This window comes from Hoplias malabaricus, chromosome 15, assembly GCF_029633855.1.
Source record: "Hoplias malabaricus isolate fHopMal1 chromosome 15, fHopMal1.hap1, whole genome shotgun sequence".
NCBI lineage: Eukaryota > Metazoa > Chordata > Actinopteri > Characiformes > Erythrinidae > Hoplias > Hoplias malabaricus.
Window position 1 is genome coordinate 4,335,834 of NC_089814.1, and position 15,556 is coordinate 4,351,389.

At 45.7% G+C, this 15,556-nt stretch overlaps 1 protein-coding gene across 2 annotated transcripts in view; it reads left to right on the forward strand.

The window, feature by feature from the left end:
• The window catches only part of LOC136667951 (WD repeat-containing protein 7), a 222,170-nt gene that overhangs the window by 176,008 nt on the left and 30,606 nt on the right, over positions 1-15,556 (forward strand). The gene's annotated exons all lie outside the window — the stretch shown is intronic.

A 15,556-nucleotide genomic window follows, 5' to 3' on the forward strand; every position in this document is an offset into this window, starting at 1 on the left:
CACACACACACACATCCACCCCAGTGCAGGAGTAGCAGTGAGGACACACACACACACACACACACATCCACCCCAGTGCAGGAGTAGCAGTGAGTACACACACACACACACACACACACACACACACACATCCACCCCAGTGCAGGAGTAGCAGTGAGGACACACACACACACACACACACACACACACATCCACCCCAGTGCAGGAGTAGCAGTGAGTACACACACACACACACACACACACATCCACCCCAGTGCAGGAGTAGCAGTGAGGACACACACACACACACACACACACACACATCCACCCCAGTGCAGGAGTAGCAGTGAGGACACACACACACACACATCCACCCCAGTGCAGGAGTAGCAGTGAGTACACACACACACACACACACACACATCCACCCCAGTGCAGGAGTAGCAGTGAGTACACACACACACACACACACACACACATCCACCCCAGTGCAGGAGTAGCAGTGAGGACACACACACACACACACACATCCACCCCAGTGCAGGAGTAGCAGTGAGTACACACACACACACACACACACACATCCACCCCAGTGCAGGAGTAGCAGTGAGTACACACACACACACAGCAGTGTAGCAGTGAGTACACACACCTGGAGCGGTGGGCAGGTGGGGGTCTGGTGGATGTTGAAGCAGACTCTCCTCCTTCACTCCTCCGTCCCCAGTTTCCTGTCTGTCGTCTGGGAAAGTGGTCTCTAGTCCCTTTCTCTGACGTGGCCACGGCTGCCCACTGGAGGGGCCCTGGATACTGTTACCACTGCACGGGTCACATTTAAACACGGCGTCCCGGCGGCGAGGGAGAGGGGGGCCAACGGGTCAATGGCTCACTTCACAAACTTTGGAGAGAATTGGTAATTGGCTTTTTGTTTTAGTTTAATTTCTTTAGTCTTTGTTTAAAGAAGTTTGTGTGAGGTGTGTGTGTATTGTCTATGTGTGTGTGTGTGTCTGTGAGTGTACATGTATGTTTGAGTGTTTGTTTCTGCATGTTTATGTCAGTGTGTATATGTTTTTCTTTGTGTGTGTGTGTGTGTTTCTGCATGTATGTGTCTTTTCCATGTGTTTGTGTGTGTGAAGAGTTGGCTCTGGTTCTTCTATAGAGCAGCCGAGTTTAAACCAGTCGCCCCAATAATCAATCAGCGGTTTCCATGGCGACAGCAGTCTGGCTCAGATTAATCAATGTGATTGAATCTGTATGTTCTTGTTATGGTCCTGGGTAGAAACCTCTGAACAAGGTGTGTGTGCGTGTGTGCGTGTGTGTGTGTGTGTGTGTGTGTGTGTGTAAGAGAGAGAGAGAGAGAGAGAGAGAGAAAGTGCACCTCTCTTACCCAATAACCCATCCACTACTCTCAATATATCGCCCTCTCCCCTGAGAGCTGACTTTATCAAGAGTGTAAGGTAATATCAGACCGGCTTATTGGAGCCGTGTGACCGTACAGTCAGCCGAAAGGGCGCGAGAGAGACGGAGGGAGAGAGGGATAGAAGAGAGGAGAGAGAGACAGAGGGAGAGAGAGAGAGAATTAATTGGAGTGGTACCCTTCCTGTGTTTTAAGGTGCTCTGAACTGAGTACCCTGTGTTCTTATAGACAGATACGTGTGTGTGTGTATGTGTGTGTGTGTGTGTGACAGACATCAGGGGTAAATACATTTGTATACACTCGTGTAACTGCAGGTCACATGACTTGTCATAATTGAGTGAGATGACTATATTTGTGCACATTGTAATACACACGCTGTGTATGTGCTGGACAGAGCGTATTAAACAACCTGGATGAATATAACACAGTTTTCATGGTTGAGGAGTGTGTGACTCAGTGTAGCCCATGTCTGTCCAATAGGCTTCAGATCAGAGCTCGTAGAAGGCCATTTCCCAATAATACAGTGTTTGTTTACTCCATGGGGGGTGCATTTTAGAGAAAACATATTCATTCGTTGTCTGTGACCCTTATCCAGTTCAGGGTCGCGGTGGGTCCAGAGCCTACCCCGGAATCACTGAGCGCAAGGCAGAAATACACCCTGGAGGGGGCGCCAGTCCTTCACAGAGCGACACACACATTCACTCACTCACACACTCACAGCTACGGACACTTCTGAGTCTCCAATCCACCTACCAACGTGTGTTTTTGGAGCGCCTACCGGGTCAACCTAGAAGAGGCATTTTCTCTTCCTGACTGACTGACTCCTAATGTTGTTAATTCAGCCATATTTCACGCTCCAGTTTGTGAACTTCATTTGGAACCGTTCGGCGTGTTTCTACCACCATAGACTGGTTCACGAACCAGAAAAAATTAGTTCCCAGCTGGAAGCAAAGAACAGTGCGAATCGTGGCTAAATCATAGGAAACAAGACAGGAACACGCTCTGTTTGTGTGTGTTTCTGGGGTTGTGTTTGGGGCGACACCATGTGAGTTGGTTAGTTCACAAGCTCAGCAGGACAGCCCTGAACTCAGCAACATTTACACAGTATTATATCTCGCAGAGAGAGGTGGCCTGGCCATGGTTGCATGTGGGAGCATCTGGAGGAAACCCATGTGAACACTGAGAGAACACACCAAACTCCTCACACAGTCAACCGGAGCGGGACCCGAAGTCCCCCAGGGCCCTGGAGCTGGGAGCTGTGTGACTGAGACACTATCTGCTGCACCACCGTGTCGCCCTCATTATGCGATATATTGTACTCATTAAAACACCATGGAAACACATCCACATACTGCAGTGGGACACTACGGTGTGTACGACTGATTTAATGAGACACTAGCGGAGAGAAGCGATAATAAAGTGAAAGACACAACTGTTTTACACAATGTTGATATGTAGACAGACTCTGTCTCTCTGTCTGTCTTTGTCTCTCTCTCTCTCTCTCTATATATATATATATATATTTATATATATATATATCTGTCTCTCTGACTCTGTCTGTCTCTCTCTCTGTCTCTGACTCTGTCTCTCTCTCTTTCTCTCTCTCTCTCTCTCTCTGAAAAGTGTGAACCAAGATGAGGATCTTGCTTTATCTTTGCTCTATAATGTAGTAATCTAGAGTAATATAGACTTTCTAGTGCTGTTTCTGATCTCTTAAGATGGAAATGTCTCCAAACCCAGGAGACGGTTAACTGCATTAGCGACAACTCGAGGTACAAATGCATTCTGTGGGAATTCAAACAGTGAATCAAAACTTACAGAGAAGTTACACTGGCTTTTCTCCTCAAACACACCGTTACACCTTAAAAGATGCGGAGATTCTGAACGTAAACAAAGCAGAGAGAACCGTGTGTGACCACAATCATTCCCTTTGATAACGTACTGCTTCTTTAAGAACATTAATTTGAGTAAATGTAGTAGTTACTACCCACAGGCTTTGGCTTGGAGTTGTGTGTGTGTGTGTGTGTGTGTTTGGGGGGGCGAGGCGCTTGTATAAATGATAGTTTCTGCTGATTCCTGCTTTAATTGAACTGCATGAGCAGGTTTTGATGCAGTGAGGTGGAAATATGATGGAGATTTGACGGATGAGGTTCTGCTTCGGAGGTTCTGTCTGGGATTGTGTTGATGGCCGGTGTTTGGGGTTTGAGCAGTGGTCTCAGATGAAGGCAGCAGGTCCTGTTGGTTATTTGTGAATATCAGTTAGCTTTCAAAGCACTGAGAGTGAGGTCAAAGGTTATTGTATCAGACTTTTACGTTTGTTATGGCTCCAGATGTGCCTCAGAATCATTCACTGATTAATGGAGGTGGTGGTGGTGATGGTATTAATGGCTGTGACATTAGATCTTTAGAGTTCTTAGGCTCATGAGGCTGCAGATCAACATTTTACAATGAGGCTAGAGTCATTAATGATAGCTGAGACACGGTTAAACATCATTAAATAGTTAAGCAACATCTCAGTGAATCCTTAACTAACAATATTCACGATTACTAACGTTACATGAGCTCTTCTAATCAGCCAGTTACTAACTGAAGATAACAGGATTAACCTGTAATTGATGGTTAAGACTGTGAACGTTGTAACTCTGAGGCAGGATTCAGGGGTGTGTGTGTGTATGTGTGTGTGTGATCTGTTCTAGAGCCATGATATCTAGCTGTGTGGATTGGGAATACTGAGCGTGTGTGTGATTGTGTTTGACAAAAAGGGGAAAAAAAAAGAGTTTAACACACATTCTATCATCCACCACCAAGGTGTGTGTGTGTGAGAGAGAGAGAGAGGTCTTGTAGAGATGAGGTATTCAGCCCAGGCATTTTGTCTTGCAGCTCTTTGTGTGTGTTTTATTCTTCTCTGTGTTCAAGCAGCTCACCTGAGGGCAGTCACAACAAGGTCAGCCTCACAACACCTGAGCTCGCTCGCTCTCTCCTCTTTCTCTCTCCCCCCCTCTCCCTCTCTCTCTCACTCCCCCTCTGTCTCTCTCTCTCTCTCATTCCCCCTCTGTCTCTCTCTCTCTGTCTCCCCCCCCATCTCTCTCTGTCTCTCCCCCTCTCTCTCTCTCTCTTCTCTCTCTCTCTCTCCCATCTCCCCCCCCCCCCCCCCCCCCCTCCAGACTCCAGCGTGAGGTACAGGGTATGATCAGAAATGTCTGCCCTTGGTTTTTAGCAGCTCTCACCTAAACACAACCCACAGAAGTGTGTTTATCTCCTCAGTGCAGTGTTTTGAGGATTGGCTTTAGATCATCCCTCGTACATCCATCATCTTATTTGGTATTTCACAGTTGTTTATTTGTTCATTTTTACATATTGTGAGTAAATAAGGCAGGGCGGACGCTAAGCGCACAAGAGCCAAGCTCCAAATATAAAGGCCCCTAGGTGTCGGAGCAGGAGTGTGTGAATAGGACCTTGGAGAAGGCCTTGAAACCCGCCAGCTGCTCCGTGCAGTCGGAGGTCTTTTCATCCTGAAGGAGCCAATAGAAAACCAGAAAGAGCCCAGTTGTCTTCCTGAGGCCATGCTGAATAATTCACTGTGTCCGCTCAGAGGGGCAGGGGGCACTCGGGGATAAACCCTCGCTCTCGGGACACAGCCTCGCGTCTGCATTTTGTTTCTTATTTCTTACACTTTAATACTGTGGGGGTTTTTAAACATACGTTGATGAGGTAAACATTTAAACATTTATTGTGATGAACTCACTGAGGGCTCCAGAAAAACCATCTCAATGTTGTTCTCTTTTTGTCCAAACCCCACGAGCCCCACAGCAGTGTTCTCCCCCTGTGTAAACAGCCCTGTTCAGAACGCCCGCTTTCAGCACCTGTTCCTTTAAATGATAATGAGCCGCTCGCTGTTCACCCCGACCCCGAGCGCACAGCAGTGAGGAGCGAGGAGCAGAAGCTCAGTTGAGGGGCTGGGAGAGTCTGAGAGAACAGGAGAGAGAGTTTTCATTATAAATGAATAAGGAACACAAAAAAAACATTTAATCATGTTCCAATAAATTAAAAAAAACACACACATTTGTGTGTGTGTGTGTGTGTGTGTGTGTGTGTGTGAGTGTGTGTGTGTCACAGCTGTTTCACGGTAGCTCTGCCCGGAGTACTGTGACTTTAATGAACTGTTAAATGGAGGCCTCTAACAGAGGACACTTCAGAGTCATTTCTCACATCAACAATAAAAAGAATAAAGGTTTATCTTGGTGTTGCTCTTTAAAAAGTGTTGTTGTGTGTGGGGCCACTCTGACGGATGGCAGTTCACTGCAGGAAGCTCAGGGGGCGCTGTGACTTTTTTATGGTCTTGGACTCTAGATTAGTGGCGTTTGTTGATATTTGATTAAAAGAGAATCAGAAAGAAATATCCATCCTTCCTTTCACTCCATTTCTTTACTCTTTCTCTTAATCCCTTCACTCTTCCATCCCTTCCACCAAACTCTCCATTTTTCCATCCCTTCACTCCTCCTCTCTCTTACACATTTACCATTCTGTCCATCAGTTCACAGCTTTCATCTCTCCATCTCGTATCCCTCCAACTCCCTCTAAACCTCATCTCTTCAGTCTTTCCATCCCACTTTCCTTCCATACTTTTACAAATTCCACTCCCTCCATCCCTCTATCTCCTTCTATCTCTTCATCCCTTTTAACTCTCTCTCTCTTTCTCTCTCCTCATTCTTTTTCTCCCTCACCCCTCACTCTCTATTTCTCTCACTCTCTAACTCTCTCTCTCACTCTCTCTCCTCTCCCCTCTCTCTCTCCTCTCACACTCTCTTTTAACTCTCTCTCTCTCCTCACACTCTCTCTCTCTCCTAACTCTCTCCTCTCTCTCCTCTCACTCTCTTTTAACTCTCTCTCTCTCCTCACACTCTCTCTCTCTCCTAACTCTCTCCTCTCGGTCTCTCCTCTCTCACTCTCTTTTAACTCTCTCTCTCTCTCTCTCTCCCCTAACTCTCTCCTCTCTCTCTCTCTCTCTCTCTCTCTCTCCTCATTCTCTTTCTCTCCTAACCATCTCCTCTCTCTCTCTCCTCTTTCACTCTCTTTTAACTCTCTCTCTCTCCTCACACTCTCTCTCTCTCTCTCCTAACTCTCTCCTCACACACTCTCTCTCTCTCTCCTCACACTCTCTCTCTTTCCTAACTCTCTCCTCACACACTCTCGCTCCCTCTCTCTCATTGATTTTGCTTCACATTCGATTTGACCACAGCGAGAAGGAGAGGGAGAGAGAGCGAGGGAGAGAGTGAAGAAGAAAGAAAAGAGGAGTACAGCTGTAGAGGTGGAGACCCTGCAGAACACACAGGCCAACTTTAATTAAATAACATTTCTTCTCTACGTCTTCTCCTTCCTCTATCCTTCCTTTCTTCACTCTCTGTGCGCCACCTGCCCTCGCTGACACCCTCGTGGCTGTGTGCCATCAAATCCTCCGGAAACTGTTCCTACATCTGGTGTTTAAAGCCCCTGCAGAAGAGCAGTGTGATTCAGGAGACGTGTTTGTGTGAGGAGGTGTCCACAAATGAAGTAGGAGAGAGAGCCCCTCTCATTCCTCCGACCACTCCTCCTTTCCTCCTCTCTTCTCTTCTTTCCTGGTCTCTAATTAGCTGCTCAGCACTGCGCTCTAATGTGACATGTTTATTGCCTTAACTAAGAACTCATTAGCCCCGTGGATGTTTTGTCAATATTAATTCATTCATTTAAGCCAGGTCCACGCTTAAACAAAGATGTCTGCTGTGAGGAATGGGCTGTGATTGGACGGCTGGGACCATCACCCAGGTCCAATAAATTTGCTGTGAGTTGGGAGTAATTAGGTGTTCCCTTTCTTTGAGCCGGTGTTAGGGGAAAGGCGTGGAATCCAGTTTCTGCTCTTACTTTCATCACCACCTCCCCTCGACCTGACCTCACTTACGCTCTTGTGGCTGAGCACCATCAGATCCACACTGAAATGTTTCCTCCCAAGGGAAAGGTCACATACATTTAGTGTGGAGTCGTCCAGAGGAATGGGCCCAGGTCCAACTTCTCTTCTCTATCTCTGACTCCACTCTTGCTTTTGTGGCTGAGTGCAGTCGAATCCTCACAGAAATGATCCAACCTTTACACCCAGGTTCAATCTATTGCCTGTGAGTTGGGAGTAATTGGGGGGTCCTCTTCTTTGTTCAGTGTTAAGGGGAAAGTGAAGGATCTGTTTCTTATCTCTCTCTCTCTTCACCTTCTATTCTTTATCTGTCGTTAGTAGTTTTTTGGCCGAATGCCATCAGCTTCTCACAGAAATGTTCCAGTATTCAGTGTAAGTCTCACAGAGGAATCAGGTTTGAAACAGAGACTGGGATGATCATACAGGTCCAGTGTATTTGCTGTGAGTGAGGATTTATTTGGTAGCCTCAGTGTTACAGGCGTGGTGTTTCTATCAGCAGAGGGAGAGATTTGGAGGAGGACTGTGGGTATGAATGAATGAGTGAGTGTATATATCAGAGTCTGCATGAATGAGTGTGTGAATGAGTCATTATGAATGAGTGAGTATGAGTCAGTATGACAGTGTGTGAGTATATATGAGAGTCTGCGTGAGTGTGAGTATATATGAGTCACTATGAATGAGTGGGTGCGTGTGTGTGTGGGTATGAGTCAGCATGTTTGTGTGAGTATATATGAGGATCAGCATGAACGAGTGAGTGTGTGAGTGAGTGATTGTATTTGGGAGTCAGTATGAGAGTGAGATTGAGAGTGTATGCGTGAGTGATTGTATGAGTGAGTGTCTATATGAGAGTCAGTATGAATGAGTTTGAGTGTATGAGTGAGTGAGTGTATGTAAGTGTATTAGTGAGTGTTTATATGAGCCAGTGTGTGAGTGACTGAGTGAGTGTATATATGAGTCTGTGTGAGTGACTGAGTGAGTGTATATATGAGTCAGTATGAGTGAGTGAGTGTATGTAAGTGTATTAGTGAGTGTATATGAGTCAGTGTGAGTGACTGTGTGAGTGTATATATGAGTCTGTGTGAGTGACTGAGTGAGTGTATATATGAGTCAGTATGAGTGAGTGAGTGTATGTAAGTGTATTAGTGAATGTATATATGAGTCAGTGTGAGTGACTGAGTGAGTGTATATATGAGTCAGTATGAGTGAGTGAGTGTATGTAAGTGTATTAGTGAGTGTATATGAGTCAGTGTGTGTGACTGAGTGAGTGTATACATGAGTCAGTGTGTGAGTGACTGTGTGAGTGTATATATGAGTCTGTGTGAGTGACTGAGTGAGTGTATATATGAGTCAGTATGAGTGAGTGAGTGTATGTAAGTTTATTAGTGAGTGTATATGAGTCAGTGTGTGAGTGACTGTGTGAGTGTATATATGAGTGTGTGTGAGTGACTGTGTGAGTGTATATATGAGTCTGTGTGAGTGACTGAGTGAGTGTATATATGAGTCAGTATGAGTGAGTGAGTGTATGTAAGTGTATTAGTGAGTGTATATATGAGTCAGTGTGTGAGTGACTGAGTGAGTGTATATATGAGTCAGTGTGAGTGAGTGAGTGTATGTAAGTGTATTAGTGAGTGTATATATGAGTCAGTGTGTGAGTGACTGAGTGAGTGTATATATGAGTCAGTGTGAGTGAGTGAGTGTATGTAAGTGTATTAGTGAATGTATATATGAGTCAGTGTGTGAGTGACTGAGTGAGTGTATATATGAGCCAGTATGAGTGAGATTGTGAGTGGTTGTATGAGTGAGTGATTGTGTGTGAGTCAGTGAGTATGTAGGACAGCCAGTGAGAGAGTGAATGTAGTGGGTTTTCCATCCACTGAATTTTTGAGATTATGAAAATGCACATAAATAAACTGAATGGACAAGACCCAAAAGAGAGATGTTAAAGGGTTTTTTCAAATAAACAATGATGTTTCAGCTGGTTCAGATCTACTGCGCATGCAGCACAGCGCCCCCTAGAGCCTTCGGACTGACACCGCGACCACAGGCTTACACACATTATTGTCCTCTCAAAGTATTAGGAGCAAGCTCTGTGCCATGGAAACGACACAGGCGTCACAACAGATACATATTACATCAAGCCTTTAGATATATACATGTTTTGATATAAACAGCTATAAAAATGGTTCTGATTCAAGCAAAAACTAACTCGGATCTATCCATCTCCCTTTAAGCGCCGCCCCTGGTCACGGGAACCCTACATCATCTGAGGTTGATTCACAAAAGTGTAATGAATGGAAAACGACTAATTTTAGCAATATTTCTTTAACATTTGTGAACGTTTTGGATGGAAACCCAGCTTGTGTTCTATTCAATGAGGCCATCTTTTTTAAACAATAGGTTATGATTTCTGATTCATACTGTTTTTAAAAACATCAAATTAACAGTCTTAGCGTGAGAAATATGACTCCACCCCCCTCACAGTTCCTCTGCCACGCCGGACCCCGTCTCTCTGAATGTGGAGGGCTGCGTGGACGCTTGCGGCTGAAACGTTACTGTAAATGAAGATCACAGGCTGATTGTGTGTGATGTCTTCTCCAGCTCATTAGACTATGCCTTTAAGAGTAAGACAGACATGTCTTTTATCCTGGATCTGGAGCTCCCTCCCTCTCCCAGCTTTGCCTGTGGTGTGGGTCCCGCAGTGGGAATAAGAATAAACTGATCTCGTAAAGGTTACATCTCTTCAATATGTCTGACTTCCAGGGCCCATGGATTTGTGTCTGTCTGAGTGTTGCAGAATCAAAGACAGGATTATTCCACAGTTAGCTCTTCTCTTAGCGTTTAAAACCAGACTGCTCTTAACTCTCCACACCCTGAGGGTCCGGCCCTGAGTCTGCACTTCAATCCCTTCAACTTCCAGCATAGTTCAGATAACAGTAGCCTCCGCCGTAGCCTGACGCACACCTCTCCAGAAGCAGAGAAATATAAACACTCACAACGACGTATGGCTCTTGCGCAGCCTGCGGTGTAGTGTCAAGTCAATGCAGAAGTATAAATGTGCCTTCAGTGTCTGGACTGAGAACAGTCCACCGACCAAAAACATCCAGCCGACAGCGTCCTGTGTCACTGATGAAGGACTAGAGGACGAGCGACACACACTGTGCAGCGACAGATGAGCTACTGTCTCTGACTCTACATCTACAAGGTGGACCAACGAGGGAGGAGCGTCTCACAGAGTGGACAGAGAGTGGACACAGGGTTTAAAAACTCCAGCAGCACTGCTGTGTCTGATCCACTCTACACCAGCACAACACACACTAACACACCACCACCACGTCAGTGTCACTGCAGCGCTGAGAATGATCCACCACCACATCACACCTGCTCTGTGGGGACACTGAGTGTAGAAACAAGGAGGTGGTTCTAATGTTATGGCTGGAAGGTGTGTGTGTGTGTATAGATATATAACTAACTTCTCAAGGAGCTGAGTTTATTAAAGCAGAAGGGAGAAAACGGAGGGTTTTGGCGGCCCCCCGCCGGCCGTGTCATTGATCCCGTGTCGTGGGGGGTGTGGTAAGGTGTGTGTAAGGTGGAAGTGTGACATGTGAGAGGTGACATGGTGAGATGAGCTTTTTCGTGGAGGAGCTCCTGAGCTTGTGAGAGCGGATCGATCCCTCCCTGCCATCCTCGGAGAGACAAGACGAGACGAGACCTGAGGAAAGAGCACGGAGTCTCTGCTCCATCACAGTCCACACAGACACGAAGGGTTAACTGTCTGGACATGCCCATGGCCCACAGCTGCCCGTGGGGTGTGTTAACACATCTGTACATATATATTTATATCACACACACTCCTTTACAGAATCACCTCTGTGTTTGCTCGCAAACCGCAGCCTCTTCTCTTCCTGGGAAGGCGTTACATTATGCACTGGAACATTGCTGTGAGGATTTGATGGCCGCTATGAGAGCGTTAGTTCTGGACTACAGTTCATCCCTAATGTGTTGGATGGAGCTCCCACTCTCCCGAGAACGGTTCTGTTGGGCTTTATACCCCTCTATCCCTTACTCTGATTGGTTCGCTTGAGTGAGAAGGGGGCGTGGTGAAGTCTGACTGTAGAGCTACCGTTATTGGTCCATAACCTTCTCTGTAAACATTTAATTGGTCAGTCTGCACGTCAGTAGTAGTCCCCCCCCCCCCCAGACCAGACTAGCACCAGCGACTCTCTGCACAAACCTTAGCTACTTTTTATAGAAGAACTTCGCCGGTAGCACGACTTGTTAGAACACAGGGACTGCCCGTGAGCGGGAGACACAGCTCTCTCTGTGGCTTCTCTGCTCCTGTCGGTCCGCGCTGCAGCTCACACAGATCAGAATGAGCAAAAAGTGCTGCCAAAGACACGTTTCCTTCCTTTTACGTTGAGTTTCTTCCTGTTTCTGAACTCCTGAACTGAGATCACGTAATTGATTGAAGCATTCATCTTTATCCAAACACTAAACACGTCTTCTGAACGTATGACACGGCCGATTGTGCGACTGGACCCAGAAATGGTGAAACGTTACGTGTGGCCTCACATTTAACAAACAAACAGTTACCAGTGATTTTGCCGACCGCCCTCAGCTTGTAGAGAAAGTACATTACTTTTCCTGACGTTCTAGATTTTTGCCATGGTATCGTTTCAGTGTCGGTATCGAGATATTTAGGCAGGTATTGTATCGAAAGTTATAATTTTGATATCGTGACACTAGTCCCCAGCAGTGTGCAGCTCAGCCGTTAGAGAACAGCTAGAATAAAGTCAGTTAAAGGAACACTATGTAGGATTTTTAGCCTAAAATTACAGCCTCAAACTCATTGTGATGTTCCACTGAGCTGCAGCAGGGAGAACAGTGTCTCTGTTTTGCTACTCCAGCCTCAGCACTGCAGAAACTCCACTATGTAACTTGGAGGAGGGTAGGAAACCATCCCCACACTGGCTCGGGAGGATAAACACTAAATCTTACCTAGCGTTTCTTTAATAAAGTGTATGTAAATAATGTAATGTTTTATAATGTTACAGAATACTACACTGTAACGATAATAAAATACTGACATACTACAGGATGTTATTTTAATGTTTCAGATAAAGAAGGGCACTTACTTTATCCATAACTAGGACAAACTTAACCCTGGCCCTAAATAAAGACTGAAACTGAAACTGCCCCCGAAATAATAACCATAACTGCTACAGTAACCCTAGACCTTACCCTAGCATTCAGCCCTTTCAGGGGGGGTACAGAGGAGTGTTAGAGCGATTTTGTTTGACGTATAATTGCAACTCAATATTAAAACATTCTCCAACTGTTTGGTCATTTTATTTTGACTGTTGTTTCATATTAAAAATTTTATTAAAAAAAAACAACCTAAAAATGCGCTCCGACTCCGACACTGCCTCCATCTGTAACTGCTCTAAACCCACACTCTCACGGACTTTAGGACACTGTATTGTCCCCAAGAACAGAACAAACCCATCACAGTCTTCTGCAGCTTTTTCCTGATGGAGCTCAGAACCAACGCAGCGCCCAATAAACTCCTCACTCTCCACACTGCTTCAGTCTCAGGTTCTTTCTGTCGAGTAAAAAGAGAATTGTGATTTTAACACGACACAATATTCACCGTATAATGACCAAAGAGCGGGAGAACACACACTCACTCTCTCACACGCGCACACACACACACTGTGCAGATAGAGCTGTTGTCTCTCACTCCTCTCTGATGTATTTCTCCTGAATCTCTCCTCTGTCCACATCCATTACGCCGCCTGCTTGTTCTCGGTGCGGTGGTAATTAAGAGCTGACGGCCGGTCACCTGTAGCTGTGGCCAGGGAGATAAATCCTGTCTCACAACAGATAATTGTGTCTGTGATTATTTAGCAGTTGATCCGTCACAAACAACATAAACATTGATCAGAGAGGATCTCTCTCTCTCTCTCACACACACACACACACTGTAGGAAATGTCTGGTGTGTGTGTGTGTGTGTAGGTGCACATTTGCATTCCCAGACACTCAGCCCTGTGTGTGTGCACTGCATCTCTCCTTTGCTTTATTACAGCTTCTGTCATTTCCAGAGACTCACTGCCAGTCTGTGAAAAGGCTCCGCAGCCTCACCTCGGCGTCTGGTGACTTTAATAATAAATAATTATATAATAATAGAAATAATAATTTTAATAAACATTCAGCGCTGTGGAGCTCTGGGGTGGACGGCCGGACCTTGACAGCCGGCGTACACTGTGCACGTGTGTGGGTGTGTGTTGTTCTGAGTTTGGATGTAGGTGTGTGTGAGGTTGTAAGTGGCAAATGAAATGCTGTGCTTGTAAGTTAAGCTTGTAATGTTAGATCCTCTTTTGTAAGTCACTCTCTCTCTCTGTCTGTCTCTCTCTCTCTCATTGCTTCAGACTTATTGTCAGTGTTTTTAATCTTGTGGCTGATCTGTGTGTAAATGTTATATATTCTCATATCTACACACACACACACACACACACACACACACACATTATCATTACACTATTATTACATGAATAAATGTGGCATACAGGTGGAAAGTTTAAACACTTCTTATTTCTCCATATGCACGCGCTCACACACACACACACACAGTGAGAGAGTAGAGTGTGTGTCCCCTAAACGCCTTTCTCTGTCTCCAGCTCGACTGCTGTGAAGATTTAAAGCTGTAAAACCGTAAAAAAAAAAAAAAAAGAAAATCAGCCTCCATTATGTCATCCTCTGTCGCGACAGATGATACTCACCCACGATAAAAACCTGCCCCACACACACACACACACACTGCAGGAGACATATTTATATTTTCCCTATCTCTCCCATTTTCTCTCTACTCTCTAAAGGGGACGTACTACACCCTCACACACACACAAACAAATTCCCTTGGACCTGGAGCTCTCCAACCCTCACACTGTGAAACAAGACCCCAGTCAGTTTTCTGTGCGCTGCCTGAGTCAGAAACACGTGATAAAACGGGTCGTTCTGATTCTGCTCCGCTTCTGACGTCAGAGACTTTAGAATGGCCCCGCCCCCTCGTCTGAGTCTGTCCAATCACAGCGCTGGACCCGTGTTTATGTGAGAGCGCAAAGACGAGGTTAAACTCAGCAAAACAGACACAACGAGCGCGGAGAAATAAGAGCACTGAGTAAAAACGGAGAAGAAAGAGAACAGAGTGAAAAGAAAATAAACACGAAACACACTAAGAAATGAATAAGGAATAAATCAATATTGCGATGGTTAATTCACTCCTGGATTAAAGCGCTGAAATGTCGTCCTGTCACACCTGCGCATATGTATCTCCATGTGACTACAAGAGGAAAACAACACATCATAGCGCGCACACACACACATCTGTATATACTGCAGCCTGTGGAGAAGGCATTGTGTGTTGGGAAAACTGCCTTCTCTCCATACTCTTGACACCAGGAGACACTTAGAACATAAACACACACACACACCTTCTCTCACACACACTACAGCTGCACATCACTCGTTTTTGTGACACTATTAAGCTGATGCTGACCGTATGAACAGTGTTTCTCCAGAGCGTCCCGGCCTCTGTCTAAAGACTTATTTAAGGCTCATTCATTATGTCTTCCCTCAACTGCTCTCTTCCTCTTCACCGTCTTCTCCAGTGAACTGCTGCTTCTCATAATGTGTCCAAAATAAGAGAGCTTTCATTTACTCATTCTTCAATAAAAAAGAAACAAAACAAAACAACTAAGTCTCCCAGTCTTTATTGTAGACTACAAAGTGAGTGGGAGTCTCAACAGCCGCGCGAGGCCCTGGGGGTCTCTCATCTGAAACATCCGGTCCACCTCAGGACAGCGTCCATCTCTGAGAGAGACAGGGGAACATCCAGCTCCTCTCTCGCTTCAGATTCATACAGCCCCACAGTTCAGTGTCCGTCCATCCTTCCTTCCACTGTGGGTCTGAGGATGTGGAGCGAATTGAGAATTTTAATCATGATATTTTTTTGCACACAGGGATTATTCAGTGGTGAATGGTACATTTAGCGTGGACAGATCTCCACTTTGGTCCAAACCCCACGAGCCCCACAGCAGTGTTCTCCCCCTGTGTAAACAGCCCCTGTTCAGAACGCCCGCTTTCAGCACCTGTTCCTTTAAATGATAATGAGCCGCTCGCTGTTCACCCCGACCCCGAGCGCACAGCAGTGAGGAGCGAGGAGCA